This window comes from Podarcis filfolensis (assembly GCF_964270895.1).
Source record: "Podarcis filfolensis genome assembly, chromosome: 2".
Taxonomy (NCBI): domain Eukaryota; kingdom Metazoa; phylum Chordata; class Lepidosauria; order Squamata; family Lacertidae; genus Podarcis; species Podarcis filfolensis.
The window spans coordinates 80,039,292-80,066,863 of record NC_139605.1 but is presented as its reverse complement, the minus strand read 5'-3'; the positions used below and the strand labels follow the sequence as shown (position 1 = coordinate 80,066,863).

Sequence of the window (27,572 nt, the reverse complement as noted above, 5' to 3'; positions counted from 1 at the left end):
GAAGTTTGATGCTGGCCCTGTAAGTGAAAGTGGGACTGTAGTTTGAGCTAGGAATACGGAAGACCCTGGTTCAAATTTTGCTTCTGATATGAACTCACCAAGTGGCTGAAATTTCCCAGCCTCAGTTCTCTCCTCTGCAATATGGGGGATAAAAATACTCATTTACTGGGCAAGCTTGTGGAAATTACCACTAGATAATGAATGTGATTTAAACACTCGAAAGCACCATAAAAAGGCGAAGTGTTGTTGTTGCTGTTGCTGTTGTTGTTATAATACACACTGAGCATTATCTTTGTCTGCTCACTGTTCTCTACCATGTAGACAAATGCAGGTTGCAAAGGGACTTAGACACATTTATGTCCCATAAAATCTCTCTGGTTACTATGCCAAAAGCAAGCATTCTGTGGAACTGGTTTTCTGTTTTTACCCAGGAAGCACCCACGAAGAGCCCTGCTGGATCAGGCCAGGTACTCAGCTAGCCCAGAACCTTTTTCTCACAGTGGTCAACCAGATGCCTAAAGGGAAGTCTAGAAGCAGGATCTGAGGTCAACAGCACTTCCCACTTCTGTGGTTTCCAGCAATGTATTGTTATGAGTTTGTGGTTGCTGGACCTGATTGCATATTAGACTGTACGCTTCCGAGCACAATTCAAAGTGTTGGTGCTGAGCTTTAAAGCCCTAAATGGCTTTGGTCCTGTATACCTGAAGCAGAATCTCCACCCCCATCATCCAGCCGGGACACTGAGGTCCCGAGCCGAGGGTCTTCTGGCGGTTCCCTCGATGTGAGAAGCCAAGTTACAGGCAACCAGGTAGAGGGCCTTCTTGGTAGTGGCACCTGCCCTGTGGAATGCCCTCCCAGCAGATGTCAAGGCAATAACTCTGGTGATATATTGCCATGGGAATGAAATAATTTTTCTATTGCATCTCAGTACAGGGCTTGTTTTAGATATTATTCAGGAATACAGTGGTACCTCAGGTTAAGAACTTAATTCGTTCTGGAGGTCCGTTCTTAACCTGAAACAGTTCTTAACCTGAGGTACCACTTTAACTAATAGGGCCTCCCAATGCCTCCGCCCAATTTCTGTTCTCATCCTGAAGCAAAGTTCTTAACCTGAGGTACTATTTCTGGGTTAGCGGAGTCTGTAACCTGAAGCGTCTGTAACCTGAAGTGTCTGTAACCCGAGGTACCACTGTAGTATAGGCTGAAGAATTGGCTTCAGTGTTTAAAGGGGGACAGGGCAGGGGAGAGAAAGGGGACTTTCCTGATGGGCCTCTCCTTCCATTTCTCATGCATCTGTCTTAGCAATATAGTGCTTAATGCATAGCGTGTGAAGCTGCCCTATGCCCTTAGGTTTCACAGCTGTTTGTTTCCTTACACAGAAAATTAGCTATGAAAAGCACGCTAAGGAAATATGAGAGATGGGTTTTCTTGTTTTCCAGCTAACTAGAGCACAGGTTGATTTTATTCTATTAATACCCAACAGGATTTAAGAATGAAAAAGAAGGAGGGAGGAACAAAACTTTTGGGCAGAATGCTGATTTTCCTTCCTAGCTTCTGCTGTGTTTGAGGCTTGTGGCAGATGCAGGAGTTGAGCTGGCATTCAAACTTCAGATGCATAAAACTTCACCCAGTTTCTGAATGTTCAATGATGTTAACATGCTACTAACAAGCAGAAAAAGAATGCCACATGGTCAAATTAAATCGAGACTCTCACTTCACTTGGCTAATGAATGTTGCCAGAAGGAAGTGTTGCATGAATTGCACTCATTATCTTTTAGATATCTGTGTTATAAATTAAAATTCTTGAAATCTTGTTGATGCTTTTACCTTTTTTCTGATTTATTTCAAAGATTCAGTAGCTGGGCAGATGAGAATATGCACATACTTGCAAAATTTGGTTTTATTTCAACAAGATCTTAATATACCTGTTCACAGCAGAAAAGCACAAATCAACAACGCTGACGAAAAGGAGCTTCCATTCCAATGATATGGATGGGTAGAGAAATGAATGATGCATAAATATACATTTGCATTTACTGTTAAAGCAGATGAGTAGAAAAAACCAGGTGTGATTTGTTCTGCTGCTCTGCTTAAATAGTTATCATCTCACCAGCTAATTTCCTATAACTCATGAAAATGGATGCATCCAGGAAAGGAAGGCTAGAAAGTAAACAGGCATCCCTCAATGAACATTAAAAGTCAAATTAACTAAGAAACGTGTCGCAGCAAAGTCTCATAAGGTGAAATCCAGTGTTGATTCAGCAGAGGCATATGCTAAGAAAACAGTTGTCTTAGACCTAGACTATTGTCTGAAGGCAAATGAGGCTACCACTTTGGTGAAAGCAAGAAGGTCTGAGTGTGGTAAGCTGCTGAACTGGAGACCCCCTGGGAACCTCATATATGCCACCTTGGTTGCATAACAGAAGAAAGAAAATAAATAAAAGGAAGGCCTTTTTTGTAGATTTTGTCTTTCTCCTCTACCACCTTCCACATTATTTTGAAGCATTCCCTCAACGTGCAGAAGTGGATTTTGGGGAGGAAGTGCAGGAGGCTGCCAGGCGTAGGGGAAATAATAAAAAGTTACCTCCCCTTCTCTGGTGGTAGCAGATGGCTTGTGGAATGGCAGCAGTGGATTTTACCCATATGGATTCAGCTGGCTAAAAATACTTCAACTCCACATAATGAAAGCAAACTGTGTCGTTTCAGGTTAGGTGGTTCCTATACTCCTTTTGGAGGAAGGGTAGTTCGTGGTGACATGATAAAGACAGATGAAGTTACTAATGGTGTGGAGATAGCAAACGGAGCTTTCTCTCTTATCTTGCTAGCCCCTGCTTGGTGAGGTATGTACAAAAGAAAGATTTTGCACAATATATACTGGATATGGAATGCACTGTTGAGAACATAAGAACAGCCCATCTAGTCTAGCATCCTATTTTCACAGTGGCCAACCAGATCCCTATGGGAAGCCTGCAAGCAAGACATGAGCACAGCAACACTGGAAGTAAAAATAGCCATCAGGACTCATGGTCATTGATAGTTTTCTCCTCCATGAATTTGTCCAAGCCTCTTTTAAAGTCATCGAAGGTGGTAGTTAACTTAGATGCAATATATGTTGAGGGCCTCTCATTGAAACTATATCTCGCACATCATAACCTGCCATATCACAGAACAGGGAAAACCTAGCAAGCTTTGCCATTGATTTAAACATGAATACAAGCCATGCTATATTTTTGAGCCATGTAAAACGAAGCTTTGAACCGCACTGCTTTTGATAATGGAAACTTCACTTCTAGGCTGCAAATTAAAGCTGAAAAGCAGCTCGCAGTTAAAATTCACATCAAGTAGTAGAGAGCATCATTAGAAGGTCATAGGCAAGAGCTTGTGACTCCATGAATAGCAATTAATTCCAATCAATACAGAAATTAGAGAGAAAGATTAGAAAGTGGTGAAATTTACACAGTGAGAGCTAATTTATATTTTTAACAAATTGTATCCTGCTGCACAATCAGTAAGGTCAGAATTAAGATTCAAGACCCAGTTCCTCATTGTCTTTTCTTGTTAAGTGTCAGTGCGTGGGCAACCTTGGACAAGGAGCGCAAGCACAAGTGAAAATATAAATAAAAACAAAAGGCTCCCATTAGCAGAGGCTCGCGTTAGTCCCTCTGTAGTTAAATGTGAGCAATTTAGTAATCAGCCAGATGCATCCAGGAAACCCACAAGCCAGGCATGAAGGCAATAGCTGTCTCCTGCTGTTGCTCCCCAGGAGCTAGGATTCTGTTGCGGAATTTTTCTGCATAGTTAATTTATTCAAGTCACTGCCAAAGGATGTTTAGATGGCTTTAAAAGGGGATAGACAAATTCATGGAGGACAAGGAAGGATATAAGGATATTTTAACCCTGATGGCTACCCTCCACTGTTAGAGGCAGTACAGCTACTGGGTGTTTTGACTGTGCAGAGGATTTGCTAAAGTTCCCTTTTAATACATTCAGGAATCTCAAATAAAGAGCAAGTCCTAAAGGTCAAAAGATGGAAAATTTGATTGAGACCATTGGGAGAAGGCAGGGAAAGTGGGGTTTTCTATTAACCCCCACCCCAATTAATGGCTTCATATTCTCTCGTATTAGTCTCTCACTTTTGTCAAGGATGCCCATGGGCATAGAGAGTTTAAGGTCAATTGTGTGAAAGGGTATAAGAAAGCTATGGGAAGGGAGGGGAAAGGCTCCAAGAGCATTGTCTCCCCAAACCTCATAAAAGGAAAGCAGCAATATGGCCTCTCTGAACTTTCTGGATTGCATGCTCAGAATAAGAAGCTGAAGGGGCTGTTTCTTTCCATCTACTGTGTGTGTTCTGCAAGGTGCCTTCCTTTCTAAGAGTAATGAAAACTTAAATTTGCAGAAATGTTCGTTGGTGGCCTTTGTCTGTGAAAATGTCAGCGGCCTAGAGACATAAGGTTTTGCACTTCACACCACCCAGATTTCCAGAAAAGAAACCAGGAATATAATTTGATCAGAGACCAAAGTATAGAGGGACTAATTGGGGAAGAGAAATTGAATGCACATCGCTTCCTGTGTATGTATTAAGGGACAGTGTGCTCTCTGTATTGGACCACAGCACAAACAGATGCTCTGCATTGCAGTCTGTCTCAATGCTCCTTTACTTTTGCTGGCTGGCAAGGGTGCCTCCGGCAGATCTAGTTTGCCAGCAAGTGGAGGAAAAGCCACAAGAAAAACAAACATCACAGAGTAAGTATATGAGTCAATATTCCTATCGCTTTCTCTTTGATGGTACCACACCAAAACAATTCAGAGGATGACTACAAGGCAATCCCACTCTTATAATCCAGCAGGTACTTTTTCAAATTCTAGTGTTCATAATTACTTTACTCCTTTTGGTAAAGAGAGGGAGACTGCTGGTGAGATAAGAATACCACCTAAGGAAAAACTTCTGCCAAACCCAAACTATCCTGGTTAACTAAAGACTGTCAATGCAAAATAGAGAATCTGAGCACTCCTTTAATCTTCTGACAGCCTTAGCATGGGTCACAGAACTGATACGTTCTAGGAGCGATTAATCAATGATTTTGTAAAAGGCGAAAGATTTATACGATCTGAAGAGAAACCAGAGTATTAATCAATGATTTTGGATCCAAGATGGTCTTCTGAATCTATTTTTTAAATAATTCCACAAACTATCAAGTTCTTACAATCCGCAATGGAAGTCAACAGGTGGAAAAATACAAATTGTTACATGCTCTGCACTCCCCCAAGTGGAGAGAAGTTTTGGGTCACCACTACTTGGGATCTAACTTCCTCTGACAAGTTTCTGTAGTCCATTCACAAACACATCTAGGACACAGGTAAAGGAGGCATGCAGGAGACATACTCTTCACAAGTCATTGCTTCTCGAACCCAGAGAGGCATGGTTCTTCCAGATTTTTTTTACTTATTCCTTCTCTTTTTTGCTTCTCTTTGTCTCTCTGTTTCAAAACTGCCATTTCTACACACACAGAGTTTACGTCAGCCCTTATCCTCAGTTGTAAAAGGGAGGGAAGACCACCTTCTCAAAGCTCTAATGGCTAGCATTTAGAAAATTTCCAAATATCTCCTAATTATTAGCTTCCATTGAGAAAACATTAATCAATCATTCTGGGCCATTAGCAACCCCAGGCTTTGACTCAATAGCCCACAGCTATGTAAGACAATCTACTAAACTTTACATGCAAAGACAAGAGTTTAACTCAAACCTAAGTATTGGAGAGTTCAGAATCCAAACAGAAAAGAACAAAAATATGTTTATTATAATTGTGAGGCTGGAGCTGGAAAAGAATTACTTACCCAATTGACCAATCTCTTCTCTGGCAATCTCATATACCGGAAGTTTCCCAGTGTCATATCTCTGTGTCGATCGCAACATAGATTTTCCAAAAGGTTGAATATGAACCAGGCAGCACGGCTTCCAGCACCAAAGCCCCAGCTTACTGATTGACAAAGGGAGAAAAAAAATTAGTGTACTGGCAAAGTCAGAAGATACGTAATGGAGTTTATTCCCCTAGTAGCTGGACAAACTGGAATTGCCAGAGAGATAAAGTGACCATGTGCCCCACCCTGTCCTTTGGCACATTTCTTGAGAGTGGAGGGAACTTGATGCTAAAAAGAATGTGAGGAGATAAAGACTTGCTTTACATATTGGAATGCAATATCACATTTTTGTGGTACAGATAAAGCATGTTTGCCTTTGTGAACGCTTGAATATGTTAAAGGAATATCTAAATGGAACATTTCCAGATCCACCAACTGACTTCTAAGTAAGTGGGCAAAATGCAACTGTGATCAAGGAAATGGTTACCACTTCTCCACATTGCACAGCCTGGTGCGCCCTGGCCCTTGTCCATACAGCTGTTGCGTGAGCTGAGCTAATGTCCTTTTATCAAAAGCTATTTCATGATCCCAGCTAGGTTCTCGACCTTCCTTTCTTTATTTTTAAGCACACACACATGATCTGTATTGGGGTTTGAACTGTAGCATATTCATTTCTTCATGAATTGAAGAAATGTAGCATTCATTAAAAAGTAAAAGCCTTAAAGAAAGAAGTACTTGTGCATAGAGAATGTATGAAGACAGCAGATAAAGAAAATGGAATGTGAGAAGACTGCTGTCTGGATGTGCCTTGGGGTGCTTCCAGAAGGGGGCTTTTAGTAGGGCAGGAGCTGCTCCAACATGCAAATTTTCCACAGAGTCCACATGATGTCATTGGCCCCAGAATGCCAGCCCATATTCTGTCACCCTACCCTCATTGTAGCTGAATTTACATTTTTTGGAAACAATTCTGACAGGACGGTTTATTTACTTTTTAACTGTTGCCAATGACCCATTTGTGATCACTGAATGACCTGTTTACAGTACTGAGCCCCTGTCTGGAAGCCCCCATAAACTCACAGTTCAACAAGCCAGCTTCACGATTTCACACAATGAAGTTAGCCAGCCCCATGAATTTCAAAACTGCTGGGCTCAGCTGACACATGTGGAAGCCAAAGGCAGCCAAGCTTGAGGCATGAGGAGCTTATGTTAGTATTGCATTGCCTGATGCGGTGTTCTCTCTATGAAAGCCAGCCCACATTTAGAGGATGGGGAAGGCAAAATGGATACACAATGTGCTGGGGGAACCTGGCTATAGGACAATTTACTGTTGTGACTCTGACATGGTCCACAAAGCCTGAGTGGCAGAATTGTGAGCTAGCCCCATGCTGAAGAGACCAGTCCACTTGGTGCCAAATCCTACATTTATCCACACAGGCCAACATCTTCTACTTGCCAATTTGGCCATTGTGACAATAGACCTGATGGAAACAAAGACTGGGAATGCAGCCATGATGTCGCTGTTCTGACATTTTCTAGAGTGGTTGAGTGGTTTGTTTTTCAGTTTGTTGCTGCTTCACAAAGTTCTGGGCTACTACACATGCTATAAATTGGCAGAGTGCCCATGAGCTGTCTTGGGGAGAAGATGAATAGGCTGCAGCTTCCAGGTTTTTACATCTCTCATCTTTCCAGCCCTGAGCAGCAAGCGACCCCAAAATGAGCTCTCCTCCTCCTTGCTCCTCTGCTTGACATGCAGCAACGTATTTGGCACTCCGTTGGTGGGCTTTAAAATCCCAGCCTCCTGATTTGTGGTTGAGTTTGTGGGTGCCAATCTCCCTTGTGAGTTTCAGAGTCCCCTGTGGTGGTAGGGGTTTCTGGGTTCCAGACACTGAACCTCTGGATTCAGCAAATGTTAAAATATAAGCCAGGACAGTTTCATGATGAGGAAATTAGGACAACAAGGAAGGCGACGAGCCATTAGGAAAGCCAAAGAGAGGGGGGCCCCCTCTGTGCTAGATGGCAAATGGGAGGGCCCCCTCCCTCAACTCAGAGTTATTTAGAAGACAAAAGCAGAGTCTGAGGGAGAGTTTTTGGGTTGGCTGTGATGTGACTTAGAGGAAAAACGGTTGCAGGCTGCTAAAGGCAGAAAGCTGGAGAGAGGGTCAAAGCAGGATGGTAGATTCTGTTTGAATCCAAGGCTACAGCTATGGGAGGAACAAGACCCTCTTGGGGTATTAATGCTGGGAACTCCTCCACTGTAGCCTCAGGTTGTATATATGTGTGAATAAACTATATGTCATAAAGACACCATGGTCGTCGCTGTGCCTCATTCCCAAAAGGAAACATGGACATTGGATAAGCGTCTGGAACCCCCGGAATCTCACACCACTTGGAGATTGGGGTTCCATGCAACAATATGTTTCCATCTCCCTTTCTTCAGAATTCTTTAAAAGAAAAATCCTACCATGCTTATACTTTTAAAATACATCCCTCTGTCTTCTTCCCCTGCTGTGCTAGCATTTTTTTCAATTTCAGCAGGTGTCAGTTTTTGTCCCAGAGCAAACACTGCTTCATAAAGGAGTGAGCTAATTTTTTAATTTTTTAAAATAACATAAAAAGAGCTTTGCAAGTTCAGACCAAAGGCCCATTCTCACAGGGGTCAACCATAAACTTATGGAAAGCCCAAGAGCAGGACATGGGCACAATAACACTCCTCTGCTCATGTTGTGGAATTCAGATGGCCTCTGTCACTGGAGGCTGTGCATAGCCATCATGGCTAGTAGCTATTGCAGCCATATCCTCAATCAATTAGCTGCTTGCTTGTTTGCTTACGATGTTTTCAGTGTGGCTTACAGCAATAAATAGTTAAAATGCAGTTGTCATAAAATAATAAAAAGCAACAAAAAATTATCTGTTGCAGGAATTAAATGAGTTCACACCACACGTTTAAAGCACATGCCTTCCTCCAAATAATCATGGGAACTATAATTTGTTAAGCGTTCTGGGAATTGTAGCTCTGTGAGGGGATAAGCATCAGTCCCCATGGTTCTCTGGTAGGGAGCCAGGATTGTTAAAGTGGTAGAAATATGCTTTACATGTATGGTGTGGATGTGACCAAATGCACATCACAGGGTCTTCCAGTTTCCAGAAATAAACTCTCCGTAGGGCAGAGAGTAGGCAGATGCATTTTGATTCTGATGCTCACGTGTGTACATGCATGCACAGAACACAAAATGCCAGCTCACTGCTGACCTTCTATTTCCACACAACCACCTGTCCAAGTAGCACATGGTGGCCCTCTGTGTGAAATGTTTCATAAATATTTTGGCAGGATGTTCAGTGTCTAGAGAAGGGGAAAGAAAAGTGCTTTGGTGTAGGATGAGATGCCAACATCCATACCTACAACCCACTCTAGAGACAACAAATTCTGCTTTGTGTACACCCACCCACTCTAATAATGGAAGATGGCTTTATTTCAGGAACCATACTTATCTTTCCTACTTTTTCCTCCACACAAAAGGATCTGTGTTGAGTTGCCTTTCTGAGCCTTGATGATTGTGTGAAATGATTGCATCCCTAGTGATTGTATGCAGCTTATTGTGAAGGTAACATTTGTAAGTGAAAACATCTGACTATAAAGAACAACTCAGTAAAGTATCTGATTAATGTGACTTCCGCACACAGCCTGAATGCTTACCTGGCCCTTATGGCCCAGCCAATACACATAAATGAACAAGAAAGCTAGAAATTACTTTGCAGGCAATTATAGTTGCTTGTAGAATAAAGTCAACTCAGATAAACTCCAGTCAGAAGCATATTGATTCCAATTTATAACCTGTTAAAATACAATTCCTGCCTGCCCAGGTAACAGAGCTCTGGAAAATGCTATTAGGGCCTAAAAGATGACTGGAATTAATGCTGGGTAAATAAAAATGGCTTAGAGACAGCAAGATTTCGGTCTGAAACAAGCAACTTTGTATGGATCCATTGGGGAGAAAGTTTTTAACTGTTAACATTTCCAGGGGCAGAAATAACAATAATCAAGTTTTCTTTAAACTTCAAAATTACATGTTCTTCAGTACAAAGGGAAAAAAATCACTTCAAGAAAATAATAATAAAGAATTAAATAAGATTCCAGAGAGGACAAACTATAGAAAGTACGTAACAGAAAGATGTCACCAGTTCACCTGCTCATAAAAGGACACAGGAAGCAATCTACAATGGCAAAACTCTACATGGTTTTAATCTAAGCAGGAGCAGGAGCAAAATGTATCTTTTTAAGAAACTCAACTTTCGTGAAAAAATAAATATTAATATTTATTTCTACATAATCCATGTTAGCAGCAACTATATCTGAATGAGGCTCACACTTTTGTGCATGGTCCAGTAAGATTGATACTCACACAGAACAAGGACACATGAACTATCCTCTGAGTTGGGCGCCATATATTCCACATAGTGCTTCATGGAGTAAAGATCCAGCTTCCAGAGTGATGCATGGAGTCATGCCTGCTGGATCATGTCCATGTACACCTCCAAATTGATGAACAGCATGAGTAGCTTTGACAGCATCAATTATCTGCTTGTCAACATGATGGAATGAATCTAGGTCACACCCAGATTTTTGAGGGTATATTTACTGAGACCTTTCATGGGTGCCAAAGGAGATACTGCCTGACAAACTGGTGTCTGTGGGTGCCACATTAGTGACTGCCAGCACACATGCATGATATATAATGATGCAGAAACAATGTGTTGTCTTTATTGAATAGACGTTCCTTTACCATTTAAGAGTGAATTGTGTGAATTTACAACTTTGCATGCCAGTCACATTACAGAACAACCAAATTGTGCACTAGTGGGTGGACATAGTGGTTTAGTTTCCTCAAATACAGCAGAAGTTCCATTTTAAGCTGGCTTTATGAATAGAATAGAATAGAATACTTTTAATCTCAGGGTCATGGGTTTGAGAGCCACATTGTGTGAAAGATTCCAGCATTGCAATGGGTTGGACCAGATGATTCTTGTGGTCTCAACTCAACAGTTCCATAATTCTATAATTAGATCTTTATTATGTTGGTACCCATCAAAATACTTATGATGCTAGTACTGTGGTTGGGTTATCTGCATTTAAAGATGACCATCTGAGGTAGATGGAAGGGTAAGGGTAAAGTGGAATGTTGCTCATTTTTGTTTTCTATTAGTTGACTATCATTTTTATATTTATTGCATTTTTACTGCTCTACCATTAGCTGATTATTCTATTTGTTGTATTCTCATTGGTCTAGCATTACAGATTAGTTAAACTGTTGTTTATCAAGTACTACACTTTGAAATCTCAGCTGTTTGCTTGAGACAATGTGTATGTGCTGTAAGGAATACTGTTTTTATGAGGAGGCTGTAGATGTTTTTATACCACAGCCAGGTATTTGTATAATGGGATAACTTGGGTGGTGCTGTGGTCTAAACCACTGAGCCTCTTGGGCTTGCTGATTGGAAGGTTGGTGGTTTGAAACCCGCGACGGGGTGAGCTCCCATTGCTCTGTCCCAGCTCCTGCCAACCTAGCAGTTCGAAAGCATGCCAGTGCAAGTAGATAAATAGGTACCGCTGTGGTGGGAAGGTAAACAGTGTTTCCATGTGCTCTGGCATTTGTCACAGTCTTCCGTGCACCAGTAGCGGTTTAGTCATGCTGGCCACATGACCCGGAAAATTGTCTGTGGACAAACACCGGCTCCCTCAGCCTGAAAGCGAGATGAGCGCTGCAACCCCATAGTCGCCTTTGACTGGACTTCACCGTCCAGGGGTCCTTTACCTTTACCTATAATGGGATAAACATTTTTGAGTTGTGGTTTTATTGATATTATTTACTGATGAATTGTTGTTATTATGCCTTTTGGTTTAAACAATGTGTTATGTTTGTTAATGTATTGATCGTTAGCTACCCTCAGCTCTAGATTGGAGGAAGAGACAAGATATAAGAACCATGAATGAATGAATGAATGAATGAATGAATGCATACATACATACATACATACATACATAACCATTGCTTCCTCTTTTTCTTGCAACCCACCATAATTCTCCCTTCTGCTTACTCTTTTTAAATACTGCTCATAGCAGGGTTGGTTCTAACATTAGTTAGAATGAGGAGGCTGCCTCAGGCAGCTGATTATAAGTGTCACAAAGGGCAGCAAATTAGTTATTTAATAAATTCTTGTTGTATTTTTAGTCCCAGGGAGGGGGAGAGGCACTAATGGGATTTTTTTGGACCCAGACACCAAAGATGTCAGTAATTGTAATGATTATTTTGCATTGTTTTTTATGGAGTCTTTTACTGTATGTTGTACACTGCCTTAACATTGTACATGGGTTGGCAGTATATAAATACTTTTATAAACAAGCAAGCAAATAGAAGGGGAATAACATTACCATGCACATGGGTTGAGGAGCAGAGATCCTATTTGCTGCTTCACCACAGGCAGCAGCCGTGCCCTGATCCTCCTCACTAGGTTGCCATGGGCTAAAAGTGTTGCTATTTCTCACCCCTTGGCTATTTTCTCCTGTTTAACCAATTTAAGCAAAACAAACCCGCAAGCTTGATGTGCTGGATCAATCAAGAGAACAGGTAAATAAATTAAATTGAGCAAGGACAAGTTTCCTAAAAGAAATTGGTGAGTACATAATGAAGAGTGTTCATCATGGCAGTCCTCAATACCTTCCTCACCAGAAATCCTGTCTTTTGCCTTGGCCATTGTTCTTTTAGAAGAATGTTGGCAAGCCCTCACATGTCCAGTGAATATTTGAAAATGTGGAGGTAGGCTAATGAGCACTGCAGTTGTCAGCAGTGGTTGCCATTCACAAATGTAATGTCATAATTTTGGACATTCACCAGAATGGTTGCAGGACTGTCAACATTCCCTTGTGACTGCCAACAGTCTTTGCATTTTGGAAATTCCTTGTAACATACACCAGGCAGAATGAGTGTCTTGTGACTTGCAGTGTGCTGGCTTAGCCTGGGGGCTCTCATAAATACTTAAATCCAGCCCAGGGCAGGAGGGGTGTTTGTGTTGCTGCCTGACTATACCCAGAACAGTCACTGCTTCATAATTTGTGTGGGAGAGACAGGCTGTCATAATGATGGGTGCATCACTAGCCAGCCTCATTTTCCTTCACTCAAGTTTGTGCTGAGAATGTTAAGGGTCAGGCTTGTGCAAACTTGTGAAGCTTTACACACACACACACACACACACACACACACACACACACGTAGCAATCAAACCAGAATTAGTGTTTAAGCAATGAATTACAATCCACAACACAGATTCGATTTTGCTCTCTTTATTCCAGATACGAAAACCTCTTGCTTACTTTACGTCCCAATCTTTTTTTAAAAAGATAAATAAAAAGAATTGTGAATGTTAGGAGGCGCAGTGGGGACAGCTGAAGGAATATGAGGGTGTCCAACTGTACTGATTATTGCGGTGGGCATCTTTCTGAATATAGCAAGACAAAAATGTGAAGAGGTGAGAACATCATAAATATGCCAGAAGGAGAGTCGTAGCTAATTAGAAGATAAGGAAAGTGCATTAGCACAGCAAAATTAATGAGCTCATAAAATCAGTACCTCTGACAAAGGAGAAACAGTTAGGGAGGAAATAATAACGGTGGCAGTAGAGGGCAATTGCAATTTCCAGTTTTCAGCATATCTAAATTCAATATTTAAATGGAATTTCAAAACTCCTTTTATTTGAGAACAAAAAGGTTTCAGAGTGATTTTCGCTCAACCATGTCCATATTGCCATTTTTCACACGTATATTAGGGTTAATTATTTTCACATGGTTCTAATAGGGTAGCTGTAATCTTCATAATTCTGTTGAAAAAAGCTCTGTTAGCATTGGAGAGCATTGGCTCGCTCCTCGGAAGCCTGTCTATCAAGACAGAACACTGGTGGGGGGGGGGAGTTAACTTTGCTTCTCCACAGAAGGAAATAAAACTTATCTGACATATTCTTGAGCAAGACAAGGGGAACTCTCCCCCAACACACATCTAATCCTAGAGTAACCAGTTCACAATTCCAAGAGAAGTTTCCCATCTCCTTCTTCCACTTGATATTTTATCATATATTTTCTTTTCCCAGGCAGTCTGAAATGGCACTTTCATCTGCTAACTGCCCAGGTCCAGTGCTATCATGAGACCACTAGTAACTGCCTAGGGTGCAGACTTCAGAGGGGCACAGTACTGACCTTTGAGAGGCGCCATTTTATACAGATTAGCTTTTGTTATACCAGATACATTTCTGATAATATTTAACTTTCATTTTATATCTTGAATAATTTCACCATTTCTACAAGACATCTTATTTTGAAAACTGAAGTTGGCAATTTGTGTGTATCTGTATCTGTGCGCGCAAGTAGTTAGCCTTGCCTAGGTTGCAAAAATATCCTAGCACTGGCATTCTCACCCACTTTCTTCAAAGAAGGCAAGAGTGAATGTCTACTTTCCAGCACAATTGCCCCTGTTTATTCCCTATGACAAAATAGCTACAAATGCTATTGGCAGATCCTGTGCCAATCCAACTCCCTTTCCCCTATGAAACATTTTGGCATTTCCCTCTGCCTGCTCTGGCAGGAATACCAGCAGCAGTAGCTCCCTGCCATGTGGACAAGCACATTAGAGCAGCTCCCTAATGGAGGAAAACTGTGACAAAAACCCCTCCAGGCCAATTGTTCATAATCATTCAGAGTGCAGAATCTGTGAGTTCAGCTTGTGAGGAAACAGGCCTGCTTCAGATGACTGACCATGTGGTGGTGGAAATGTGTGTTTATGCCTCACCTCCATTACAAAGATAATATTACATATTTGTAATTACATATTACATATTTACTCAGGTACCCCATTGGGTGCACTTATTGTATGAGCTTTCCTCCCTTTTTTGAGGAGAAAGCACTGCAAGAATTTGGCCTTCATATGGAGAACCCAATGAAATCCAACATTACTAGCATCCATGTTGAGAGGAAGAGGGCACAGACCAAAAAGGAAATATTAAAAAAGGAAAGGAAAGAAAAAGAGAAAAACATTGATGCTTGTACTGGTGTTTTTCATTTCTCTTGCTGTGTTCCTTTCCTATGCACACACAAAGCCTTGGTTTTCATGGCCCATCCCTTTGCATTCTTCCAAAATAATACTAACAACACAAACTTAGCAACTATTGACGTGATTTATTATTAGCACATTATTCAGAGTCTCAGCGGCAATTTTATAGTAAAAAACAAAAAGATAACAAAAGATAAAAGCAATAGTGAACCAAAAAATGGAAAAGTAAAAAAGGCTGAACCATGAACTGAATTGGATGCAGTTGTATACACCCCTAAAATTAGTTCAAACCAAATTATTGTGTGCCACCAGCAGAGAGCCGAAGAGCATAGCATCAACCTTATCTTCTGATCTCCACCCGTATTGCAAAGACAACACATGAGTTGAGACTACGTCCGCTCACATTTTCTATGTTGCAGACAGGCATCCGGGCCTCTGCAGTGATCTGGTGGGGGGTGGGGATTGACACCCCCCTCATTGCCATCCTGGCCGCTTTGACCCAACCTTGCTATGAACAAATGTAGGCTGCCATATTGTTGGGGCCGGGTAGGGATTTTTTCCACTTGGAAAATTGGCACCAGCCATTTGGTTTTTGCCTACCTTGTAGCAACCGCCACAACTTTGTGAAGTTAGGCCAGGCTTCCTCAAACTCGGCCCTCCAGATGTTTTGAGACTACAGTTCCCAACATCCCTGACCACTGGTCCTGCTAGCTAGGGATCATGGGAGTTGTAGGCCAAAAATATCTGGAGGGCTGAGTTGGAGGAAGCCTGGGTTAGGCATTGGGTAAGCCTTTGTTTGGATGGAGGGGATGTTGTAGCCCCCGCCTGCCCCTCCTCATTAAGGGTATCCTGTTAAAGAGATCCAGGGGTGTGGATCCTGTCCGATGCCTGGATGTGGGCTAGGGCCATGCCATGATCCTAACAGGGATCTCTCGGGGTGCCTCTATTACATGTAAGTCATAGGGTTCCCCCTATTGGTGGTTTACCCTTAGATGGACTCCCTGCAGATGAGCGGGAGGCGAGATATAGCCTGGCTTCACCCAGTGCCTAAGCCAAACCGCTCACATCTGTAACCAGTAAAGTTGTGGCCTATTTGAACCCATAAACCTAAATACCCATGTCTGTTGTTTATTATCCACTAGGGAACTGCGGGTCATGGGACCTTGGCATGCAAGATGAGTTGTGCCATCCTTCAGCACTAAACATATCTCTCTGACTTCTGTTCCAGCTGTGTCTTTGTTCAGCTGTAGATTCTAAAAGTGAGATTTAGAGCTGTCTGACGGAGTAATGTCCAGAGGCACTTCACTATTTGCAAAACTTCGCCTGCTTTATGGAATTCAGCACAGGAAGGATTTCAGGCAAAATTCACTTGCAGAGAAAACAACAACAAGCCATGCAAAGGATTTTATCACCGTAGGCAAAATGGGCAGCTCATTAACTAAGCTGAGCACAGCATTGGCACACGGAGGCAAATAGTGCTGAAACTCTAGCCGGCTTCTAATCACTTAAGCTTCACATATTTCCATGTTGGAAGCCAATTTAAATTACACATAGGGCCAGGTTAGCAAGCACACACCAGCATCTCATTATCCACAGCATAAGTGGAATGTTAATAATGATGTCAACTCTAGACTTCAAGATCCATCTAGTGTACAGACCTTGGCTCCACCTGGTATCTAGGTTCAAGTTGGCTCTCCAGGACTTGATTAACATTTCCTAGCTCCTCAAATATAACTTGGAAAAAAAGGATTGCTGAGGGAAGAGAACTGATTGTTTTCTATGGCCACTGACAGAGGACAACCGCTCCCCACAAAGGAAGCTTATACTGAAAAGGTGATTCTACACACTGAGCAACTATTAACAATGGGCAGAGTAATCAAAACTCCTGATCTTCTATTCTGGAGGGTTTTTTTTTTGTTACATGCGGGTATTCCTGGGGGAGCTTCACTCCCCAAGGCGTGCTCTAATATGGCACATGGTAGGAAGACAGTGCTGGTGGAATTCTTTTTTTTTTTTAAAGATATTTATTGAAGTTTTACAAAAACGTAAGTTTACAAAATAAAAAAGGTGATATAAAAAGAAAAAGATACAAAAAAGAAAACATAGAAAAATACATGAAAAAGAAAAAAGAGGAATAAAAATACAAAATACAAAAGACAAATAGCTAAAAAAGAATTAAAAACAAATCCGTTTTTTGTAACTTTGAACTCATTAGCTTATTTCCTTGGCCTCCTCACACCTCCCCTTTTTGTATTCCCATTTAAATAATCAAATCAGCAAATTCTTACCCTCTTTCGTTTATCTTAACTCTGTATCTTAACATATTATAACTCTATATTTTCATCCATTATCAATTCATTTTTGCATATTCTTATTAACTTTGTTGCTAATGCCACTTATTTTCAATCCAACATCATTTTAACATTCATTAATTTTACAGTATTTCTGAAGATAGTCTTTAAATTTCTTCCAGTCTTCTTCCACCAACTCTTCTCCCAGGTCTCGGATTCTGCCAGTCATTTCCACCAATTCCATATAATCCGTCACCTTCATCTGCCACTCTTCCAGGGTGGGTAGCTCTTGTGTCTTCCAATACTTTGCAATAAGTATTCTTGCTGCTGTTGTTGCATACATAAAGAAAGTTCTATCCTTCTTTGGCACCAATTGGCCGACTATGCCCAGGAGAAAGGCCTCTGGTTTCTTCAGGAAGGTATATTTAAATACCTTTTTTATTTCATTATAGATCAGTGCTGGTGGAATTCTTGCCAGCAGCAGCCAGAAGGAATTCTCATTTTTTTTTAAAGGGGGGTACGGGTATAGTTAAGTTGGCACAGGATCTACTGGACTCTGAACTGGTCCTACTGCCACCACATGATGGCATTGGGCCTGATCCAGGTATCTTTGCTGCACCAGCCTAGAAGCTGGCATATCCAAAAGGCTCCCTCCCTCCTTGATCCTTGCCTTCAGACATAGACCAGTGTGAATGGCAGGGTTGTGAATGCCAAAATGGGTATACTTCTCCATTAAGGCCTACTGCTGATGGCCAAGGGGTTTGGACTCTACATATATACGTTTACTATATATGCATACCGAAGGCACAGATCTAGATACAGACTCTTAGACACTGTGTGTCCTGTGTTGATAAGACCAGGGCTTTTTTTTCAGCTGCAACTCACTGAAACTAAGTTCTGGCACCTCTCAGGTGGGCGCCATTGCCATTATAAGAGAACAAGGGAGGTGTTCATGGTGAGTTCTGGCATCTCTTTTTCTAGAACAATAGCACTGTTTAAATCTACTATAATTATTCTGATATATAGCAAAAAAATGACTACATATGTTTTAAAAAAACACTGCTGTTTTGCAAGTGAACCTTGAATGCATTTAGCAGCTGGTATTTGAGCCTTGCTGAATCTCAGCCCTGCCCTATCAAAATCTATTTCCCCATTCTTACTGAAACTGAAAATGGTGCCCTTGAAATTTGGTTCTCATCGTTTTCCAAAATCCAGACCCAACAATGGAGAAATGGACCATGAAAGAAATGTTCCTTAATCCTGTCTCTACACATGGCCTACTTTAACAACCTTCAATGCTTGGGCCAAAGGAAAACACTGTTTGCTTTAACTACCATTCAATGGGCTGAAAAGTCATAGCCAGAAAATAGTTATTAATGATTTGCTGTCATATTGGAACAAGTGAGGTGCCACTGGGATCTGATCTGAGTTCAGACCATTTCGGTATTTATTTCTATCAGTGTGTTTTGCTCTTAGGTTCAAGACAGCAAGACGCCAGGAAGAACTTTGTTGAATACAATGAAGAAAGCAGAACACCACAATTCAAGGGCTTAGTTACAACCAGCAGCATTTAGAGACATTTTAAATATACATACATTGTTCACAAACACACCTTTACATATGGTTAGGCTGCTTGCATCCCACTGAACTTGGTGAAATGTAAATACTGTCAGCAATTTTGCTGATATATCTGCCAGGCTGACCAGTGACTTAAAGAGACCAGATATATTGTATTTGATTAATGGATAATACTAAACAAAAATTATGGAGGGAAAGAAAAAAATATAAAATCAGGAAATAGTAAAATAAATTTCGGTATAACAGCAATACTGAGTATTGTAGTGGAAGGAAAAATGAAACAGAAGTGAAAGTTCTCTGAGGAACACGTCAGTCAAAGAAGTTGTGAGATCTACAGGGAAAATATCATTGATGATCAACTAATACATGCCTTTATTGGCTTACCAATGCCACAATGTCTATGTTATCAACTAGTATTCTAAGCTATGCAGTATAAAAATGGTAGCAAATATGGCAGCCTCTGGATGTTGTTGGACTCTAACTCCCATCATTCCTGTCCATTGACCATGTTAGGTGGCTAGGACCTGGAGTCTGACAACATCTGGAAGGTAGAACGTTACAACATCCAATTAACACCTTCTATTCCAAAACACTCAGGGATGGTTGCAAACAAGTGTGACAAGACTTCTTCCATAGTTGCAATCCACATCTCAGATAGTCTTCCATTCTCCCCCTCAGGCACCAAGGCCATTGGACATCACATCTGATGGTAGGGCCACTCTCCTTTTTCCTGTGTTACAGGATCGTGCCCTTTGAAATGTTATTGAGGGATATAGATTAGCTGCAGAATATAAGGAACTGGATTCAACTCATTTCAAGCTTTAAAGGATGTTCACCTCTGCAGATAAGAGAGGCAGGAAGGTTAGATTTTATCTCTTTCCTCACTTCACTCACATACCCTCACATATGAGAAGGCATGGCCAATATGTCAGTTTGACATATCGCCAGCATTCGTTGCAGCTAGAAATTTATTCTATTTACTAGACTAGCAACCTTCTTATGTGAAACATATATGAAGAGCAGTTGAGGGAGTTGGGTATGTTTAGCCTGGATAACAGGAAACTGAGAAGAGATATGATATCCATCTTCAAATAGCTAAAGGGTTGTCACATGGACAATGGAGCGAGCTTGTTTTCTCCTCCTCTGGAAGGTAGGACTCAAACCAATGGCTTCAAGTTACAAGAAAGGAGATTCGAACTAAACATCAGGAAGACCTTTCTGACAGTAAGAGCTGTTTGACAGTGGAACAGACTCCCGTGAGACAATAAAAGTACCATATAATAATGCAGTATATTACACTAATATAATATGATATCATACAGTGCTATTTTTCTAGAAAAAGAGGTGCTGGAACTCACCATGAACTTCTCCCTTGTTCTCTTAGAATGACAAGGGCACCCACCCGAGAGGTGCCAGAACTGAGTTCCAGTGAGCTCCAGCTGGAAAAAAAAGTCCTGATGGTAAAATTCAGCAGCTGTTCAATAGCGAAACAGGCTCCCTCAGAAGGTGGTGGCCTTTCCTTCCTTGGAGGTTTTAAGCCCAAGTTGGATGGCCATCTGTCATGAATTTCTACATTGCAGGGGGTTGAACTAGATGACCCTTGGAGTCCCTCCCAACCAGTGGCGTAGCGTGGGTTGTCAGCACCCGGGGCAAGGCAAGTAATTTGCGCCCCCTAACCCATGGATTTGCGCCCCCTAACCTGTGGATTTGCGCCCTCTAACCCTAACCCCCAGATGTTGCGCCCGGTGCGGCCGGCCCCCCCTGCACCCCCACGCTACGCCACTGCTCCCAACTCTACAATTCTGTGGTTCTTTGATATAGTACAACATGCTTGTATTCTGTTTTAGGAATATTTGTTTGAGACATTGTTTTCCCTATTGCACCAATTGTACTTCTTGACATGCATCTCTAATAAAAGTCAATAAATATTTGTGTTTTTTTTTACTTTAAAAAACATATATAAACACAAGGCATAACAATCCAAAATCTCTTTGGATTATAGGTTTAAGCATTTATAGTGACTCTGAATGAAATTGTGTACTATAATTAAAATATTTGTTGTTTTTTTAAATTAACTTTACTTTGGTTATTTGTCACATTGGCTAATTACTTGAGTATCCAATTCAGTTAATTGCAAGATTGCTCATTGTTCATAACAGATTAGGATGAATTAATTACAAGAATGCTCATTAAAAACATGTCTGCTGTATCAGCATATTAAAACTACACAGGAGGGAGAACAGGGCAACCCTCTTTTTCTGTTGAAGGGAGGCCTGCAGCATAGCCAATGTCATCAACGTGGAGGGGAACAGAGGAAACCTTATGGGAGATGAATGATCTCTTGACCTCGGGAATCTGGACAGCTTTGTGTTCTCAAATTTAGCTGCAGTAAGATCTCCAAGGGGGCTAATCTTAGATTTAATTAAATTAATTAGTTTCAGATAAGGCATCTCCTAGCAGGTAACAGGTCCAGTGGATATGCTAACATGCTTGCATAGTTATAAGCTAGCAGCCAGCCAGCCAGCATTAGGTTCTGTTTTGAGGTATTTGTTTTTAAGATAAAAGCAACCCCAAAAAACTAAGTTATATAGGGGATGCGGGTGGCGCTGTGGGTTAAACCACAGAGCCTAGGACTTGCTGATCAGAAGGTCGGCAGTTCGAATCCCTGTGAAGGGGTGAGCTCCCGTTGCTCGGTCCCTGCTCCTGCCAACCTAGCAGTTCGAAAGCACGTCAAAGTGCAAGTAGATAAATAGGCAGGAAGGTAAACGGCATTTCCGTGCACTGCTCTGGTTTGCCAGAAGCAGCTTAGTCATGCTGGCCACATGACCTGGAAGCTGTACACTGGCTCCCTCGGCCAATAAAGCAAGATGAGCGCTGCAACCCCAGAGTCGGCCACGACTGGACCTAATGGTCAGGGGTCCCTTTACCTTTAACTAAGTTATATATCCCATAACCAAGCATAAGGCCACTTCCAGACTATTTTACGGGTGGGATTAAATCTCATAGTGGCAAATTAGAGCAGATCTGGAGCTCTTGTGGAACAGACCTGCTTCAACCTAGCCCCCCAACCACAGACTTTTTGAAGTAAGGAAGGTGCAGAAGAAGTGCACTAGATGGTGTAGGATAGCAACTGTTTAAAAAAAATCATCCTTGCAAACAAATCAGAAGGGAAGCTCACTCAACAGTAGATGTCACATAACCTCTCTGCAAACCTTGTGCAAACAAATCAGGGTGAACACTCAATAAAATATTCATTCTGGACTCCACCAATTGGGACTACAAAGTTGGTGGTGAATTCATTGCAGCAATATATATATGTTAGTTACACAAACACACATGTGATACATTTATAATAATGTGGTTCCTTTATAATCAGGACAACTTTTCAAACTTATATGTGGTTTTACGGAATACTTACTTTTTGTGTAACTGAGACAAAGATCGTGTTGATCTTTAGGAAGAATTTGGAGGCAACAAAAATGTCAAGGGTATTCAATTATTTGTGCCACTTTTAAGTATTTACTTCCACCATTTAACTGTTCAGTGACTTAGCTTCCTAAAATCCATTTGTCCTCCCCATTGATTTTCTTGGGTGATTTACACTATCATCTATTTAACTAATTAGGACACCTTATTTACCTTGTTACAAAGTGTTGACTTCTGTGCACAGCCTTCTCCTGCCTTAGCATAGATTCATCATAAATCTCTGGAGGTCGCTCTTTATCTGACTTTACCTCCCACTTCCTTGCTATTCTCTTTTTAAGTAACAACAATTTTGCCAGGAGGTGATTTAAATTACTTATACAGCTTGTACCACAAAAAGGTGGGGTGAAACAAGCGACGATAAGAGCTTGCAGAGTGCAGGCATAAGGTTTCTGCGACAGTAACAAACATACGGAAACATGATCAAAAGATGTCAGAAATAGGAACATCTGCTTAAGAAGCAGAGGCAATCAAGGTACAGCCCAACTAGTTTTGGCAGCAAACCATTTCTAGATATGCCTTGATGGCATCTCACTTCTGTTTCTCATGAGAAATAACTGCTGGAATTCCACTTCCTGTTCAGCTAGACAGCAACACCATCATGATGACCATGTTTCCACTGAGGAGAGTGTTTTTCCCCAGGGAAAAAAGCTGATATGTATCTTTTAGCCCTGATATAAAAGAATCTAAATTTTTAAAAATCATCATTATTTGTATACCACCCTGTACCCTCATTGTCCACTTCCAAGATAAAATAAGAACTTATGAACATAATACTGTAATAGCCTGTTGGATCATCTTTCCACCTGCCTTGCCCCTCCCTCCTGCCCTAGGAGTCCTCATAAGGAAGCTCTACCTGGAGGAAGAACTGTGAGGGGAGAGACTTCATCAGGCAAGGCCTCTTTCCACCTGCCTTGCCCCACCCTCCAGTCTCTGCTTCTCAGTTTGTATTGTATTATTTTATGAACTGTGGCTTGACATTGTTTTATTGATTGTAGTTTAGAAATTATTTATTGTAATTGTCAAGTGTAGATTTCTGTTTAATTTTTATATGCTGATATTCTAATGATTGTTGAATGTTACCTTATTTGATGTAGGTTGCTTATTTTAAACTTACGTTTTTTATCACATTTTTGTATTGCATTCGGTTGTTATAAGGTGTACTTTCTTTGTTTCTTCAGCTTGTAAACTGCCTTGAGTATTATAAGATAGAAAGACGGTACAGTGGTACCTCAGGTTAAGAACTTAATTCATTCTGGAGGCCCGTTCTTAACCTGAAACTGTTCTTAACCTGAGGTACCACTTTAGCTAATGGGGCCTCCTGCTGCCGCCGCGTGATTTCTGTTCTCATCCTGAAGCAAAGTTCTTAACCTGAGGTACTATTTCTGGGTTAGCAGGGTCTGTAACCTGAAGTGTCTGTAACCTGAAGTGTCTGTAACCCGAGGTACCACCGTATACAAATTAAAAGTGATGATGATGATGATGCCAATGGCCCATCTAGTCCAGCATCCTGTTCTCACATTGACCAAATGCCTGTGGGAAGCAGAACATGAACACAAGAGCCATCTCTCATTCTGTTGTTTCCAGCAACTAGTATTCAGATGCATTGTTGCCTCCAACTGTGCAGGCAGGGCATAGCCATCATAGCTAGTAGCTTTTGATAGCCCTCTCCTACATGAATTTCTCTAATCTTCTTTTAAAGCCTTTCAGGTTTATGCCCATCACCCAGAGGCATACCCAGGGTCCCTCGTGCCCTTGGCAAGGAGCTGTATTGTGCAACTCACTCAGAAAAAAAATCACTTTACCACAATAGCCACATTAGAAAATGAAGACATTTTACTTGACCCAAGTACTCAAAGTGTCCAGAGTGATGGTGAGGCAAGGAGGGGAAAAAATGGTATACCCTTGTGCCATTTTGTGAGAAGGATGGGAATAATACTATATGGGCCTCCTTGAGCATGGTTTGGGCTTTGGGAAGGTGGCATAGAAATAAAATGATTGATGGTCTGGACCAGTCTTCTATGAAACTCCACTTATCAGGGGTTGGGGTTGGACTTTTATCATATTCAGGAGCTAAGTGGTACTTCTACAAAAAGAGGGTTGATTAGAAGGGAGCAAGAGCAACTCAAACACTCCTTTCAGTGAAAGTACTTAAAGGGGAGGGGAGGTCACTCTGCCATTCTTTTTTAATAAATCGATCCTGGCATTAGCTGTGGCAGTCCCTGTGGAGCCCATGGACCCCAGCACTTTGCTAGCCATTTTGGGCGCTGATGCCAGCCCAATCCTGACCAATATGATAGGCTTCAAAAGACTAATAACAAAACATATATTATCTGTCTATCTCACAGAGATGCTTGTTAAAAATAAATAAATAGCAGCACCAATATTAATTTCATTCCAAGGGAACTGTCTGTTTGAAGCATCATCATTAAATCTAATTTAAGAAACAAATTGCATCAAAATAGTGCCAAATATAGCATGAAGAAACAGGCACAATGCTCAACGATTGCGCAAGGTGTGAGGAGGTAACTGTGGGAAGCCTCTTTTGTAGATTGCAATTGGAGATCTACAGGATTTAAGGGAGTGTAAAACACACATCACTGAATGTACTAAGGACATAATAAAAAATAAGAAACCCACACAACTCAACTGCAGACAAAATTTTAAGAACCTGTTTATCAGCGGGCCACCATATAGTTTTCCATATGAAAGACCATAGCTCGGTGTCAGAATACCTGTTTGCATACAGAAGGTCTCAGGTCTGGCATGCCCAGGTAGGGCTGGAAAAGACCACTGTTGGAGAACCTTAGAAAACCACAGCTAGTCACTGCAGACAGTATTCAGCTCAATGGACCATTGGTTTGTCTCATTATAAGACAGATTCTTATGTTCCTACTACAGAGACAGAATTTCTAGAGAGTGTTTGGGTTTTCAAGAGGGATGATATGCGACAAGGAATTTTGCAAGGACAGATTTGTTTGAGGCTCTGTTCCTCATCATACCGTCAAACCTATGGCTTTAGTATGGTTTTCTCCCCCTGCGTCATCAATAATAATTGACATTGATCTCTACCCCAAGCATCCCTACCCTCTTCACTAACAGAGATACTTTCTGTTATTTTCACTTAAATGGGTTGAAACAAGTGTTTCAATCCATCCTGAAAAATATCTTCAAAAATACATTTACTGTCACCATGATGAGATGGTGTGTTGCCATTTCAATATATGTCGAAGCATTTACAAGACTGGCGACAATACTAGCTACACCACTAAAACAATGTGTTAATGTTAACGATTTTAAAAAGTCAGCTCTGAAAAGTGTGGAAGGGGGAACTGATAGCTATGCACGGGTGAGGAGAACTTAACTCTGTGCCTTTATCTATTTTCAAAGTTTAAAAAAATCCACATTCTGCATGCAATTCAGTCATAAACTATCACAGAAGATCAATAACAGAGCAGCATACATAATGTAAGCTAAACCATTCCACTAGGCTATGACTGCAATTGTAAGCCTACTTGCCTGGAAGTAAGCCCCATTGAATTAAATAGGAGTTGCTTCATGTTTAGACTTGTACCGTATCTCTTTGTAAAAAGTCTGATTTGGGCCTCTAACAAATATTGCATTTACTCTGTATTTGCCTTGATTGATTTAATGCTGCTGGTTTTGGTGCTCTCCCCACAGGATTATTGTTTATTAAGGGTTTATTGGTGTTTGCGATTTTTGGATGTTTAAGAGAAGTCAGGACTGAAAGGTTGGATTTAAATACTCAGATGAACAAAATAAACACACAATAATATAATATGAACCGTGCTATCATGACCTCCTCTCACCCTCAGAACCATTCACTGCCGGACCACTTTCACATTTTGTATGCCAGCTTCCTACTAATTAGGAGACAAGGAGAAGCAAGTTGTATGAACATCTGTTTGGAGCAAGAGAAAGCAAAGCTATTCAAATATGTTGCTATTCATCATTCATAATATGAAAGTCTGTATTTTTGTCTGTGATTTCCAAGCCTGAACAGGAAGCTGGTTTTGTGGTTAATATTTTATTGAAAACTTATTTTCTATATGAAAACAAACTATTCCCACTTCCCCATTCTCTTCATCTCCTCCCCTACATACATAGATATCCCACCCATTTTTGTTCACTTTCTGCAAAAATTCAGTAAACAGCAACAGTCCTTGTGCAACCGTGACCTCCTCAAACCCTCAGACCCATTCACTGCCGGCATACTTTATATGCCAGCTTCCTACTAATCAGGAGACAAGGAGAAGCAAGTTGTAGCAGAACTGGGCAGGACCAGAAAGAGAAGGCAAGACGAGAGAAGGAAAAGTGGAAGACCCCCGTCCCCTCAACTGAATTGAATTTTTCATATGTTACCAAGGCCAGCAAGTATTTACTGGTGGGGGTTTGGTTGCTTACCTATCATTATTCATTCATCTATCTTATATATTTCCAGATCACTATATTGCCCAAATACAAGCTCTCTTTCTCTCCATCCCTCCACAGAAATAAAAGTACAAAGTTGCCTTGGAAAAAGTGACTCTTGCTTACCTCTTAAAACCAAGTTGTGCAGGCTAGCATGGAATTGAAACCTATCCCAAGCTATACAGAGACCAAGACTGTCTTTTTAGCTCCAGTTGTCTGGCTGGCTACTTAATGAATGAAGGAGGAATGGGTATGGTTTGGTGGGCTTTTTTTTTAAACGAGATTGCTGTCACAGAGGTCAGTGTGGGAGTCCTCTGTTCCTGCTAACACAATGAAAACCTGCCTAGCTAGCAAATACACTCTAATAATATGCAGGAGAGCAGAAGAAAGTATTGGTTTCCTTGGCCCCCTTTCTCACTTCCCCAGGTATCAGGTAGCTAGAAGAAAAGAACCATCCATGAGGCACGCTAAAATGAAATGCTAGTTTCTGCTTTAGCTATAGCCACTTACATTCTGTTGACAGATTTTGCCTGTCATCTTCTGAGGGATGAAGCCACGCTATAAGGTGTCCTGTACTAGTCCCAATCCTGCCAATTCTGGACTTGTTCTGAGGGTCAGGACGATTATGACAAGGGTGTTGCACATTGGGTGGCTCCTCCACGCCACTCATTCAGCAAACAAAGAGCGGAATCTCATTTACAACACAACGGATTAACTTACTAGTTCATGTGCAGGCGGACCCAAGAATCTTGCAGCAAAGAGCATTTTGGCACAACTTTGCAGATTTTGCAGTCTTATTTGTGGGTGAAAAGCATTTGAAAAATGTTGTCTGGATTAA

General features: G+C 41.2%; 1 protein-coding gene across 1 annotated transcript in view; it reads right to left on the bottom strand.

The window, feature by feature from the left end:
* LOC310755149 (phospholipid-transporting ATPase VB-like) overlaps positions 1 to 27,572 on the bottom strand; it is a 142,380-nt gene that overhangs the window by 59,211 nt on the left and 55,597 nt on the right. Inside the window, exon 2 of the mRNA XM_083597512.1 lies at positions 5,836 to 5,978. The gene's annotated coding sequence lies outside the window, so the exon portion shown is untranslated. The remainder of the gene's footprint in view (positions 1 to 5,835; positions 5,979 to 27,572) is intronic.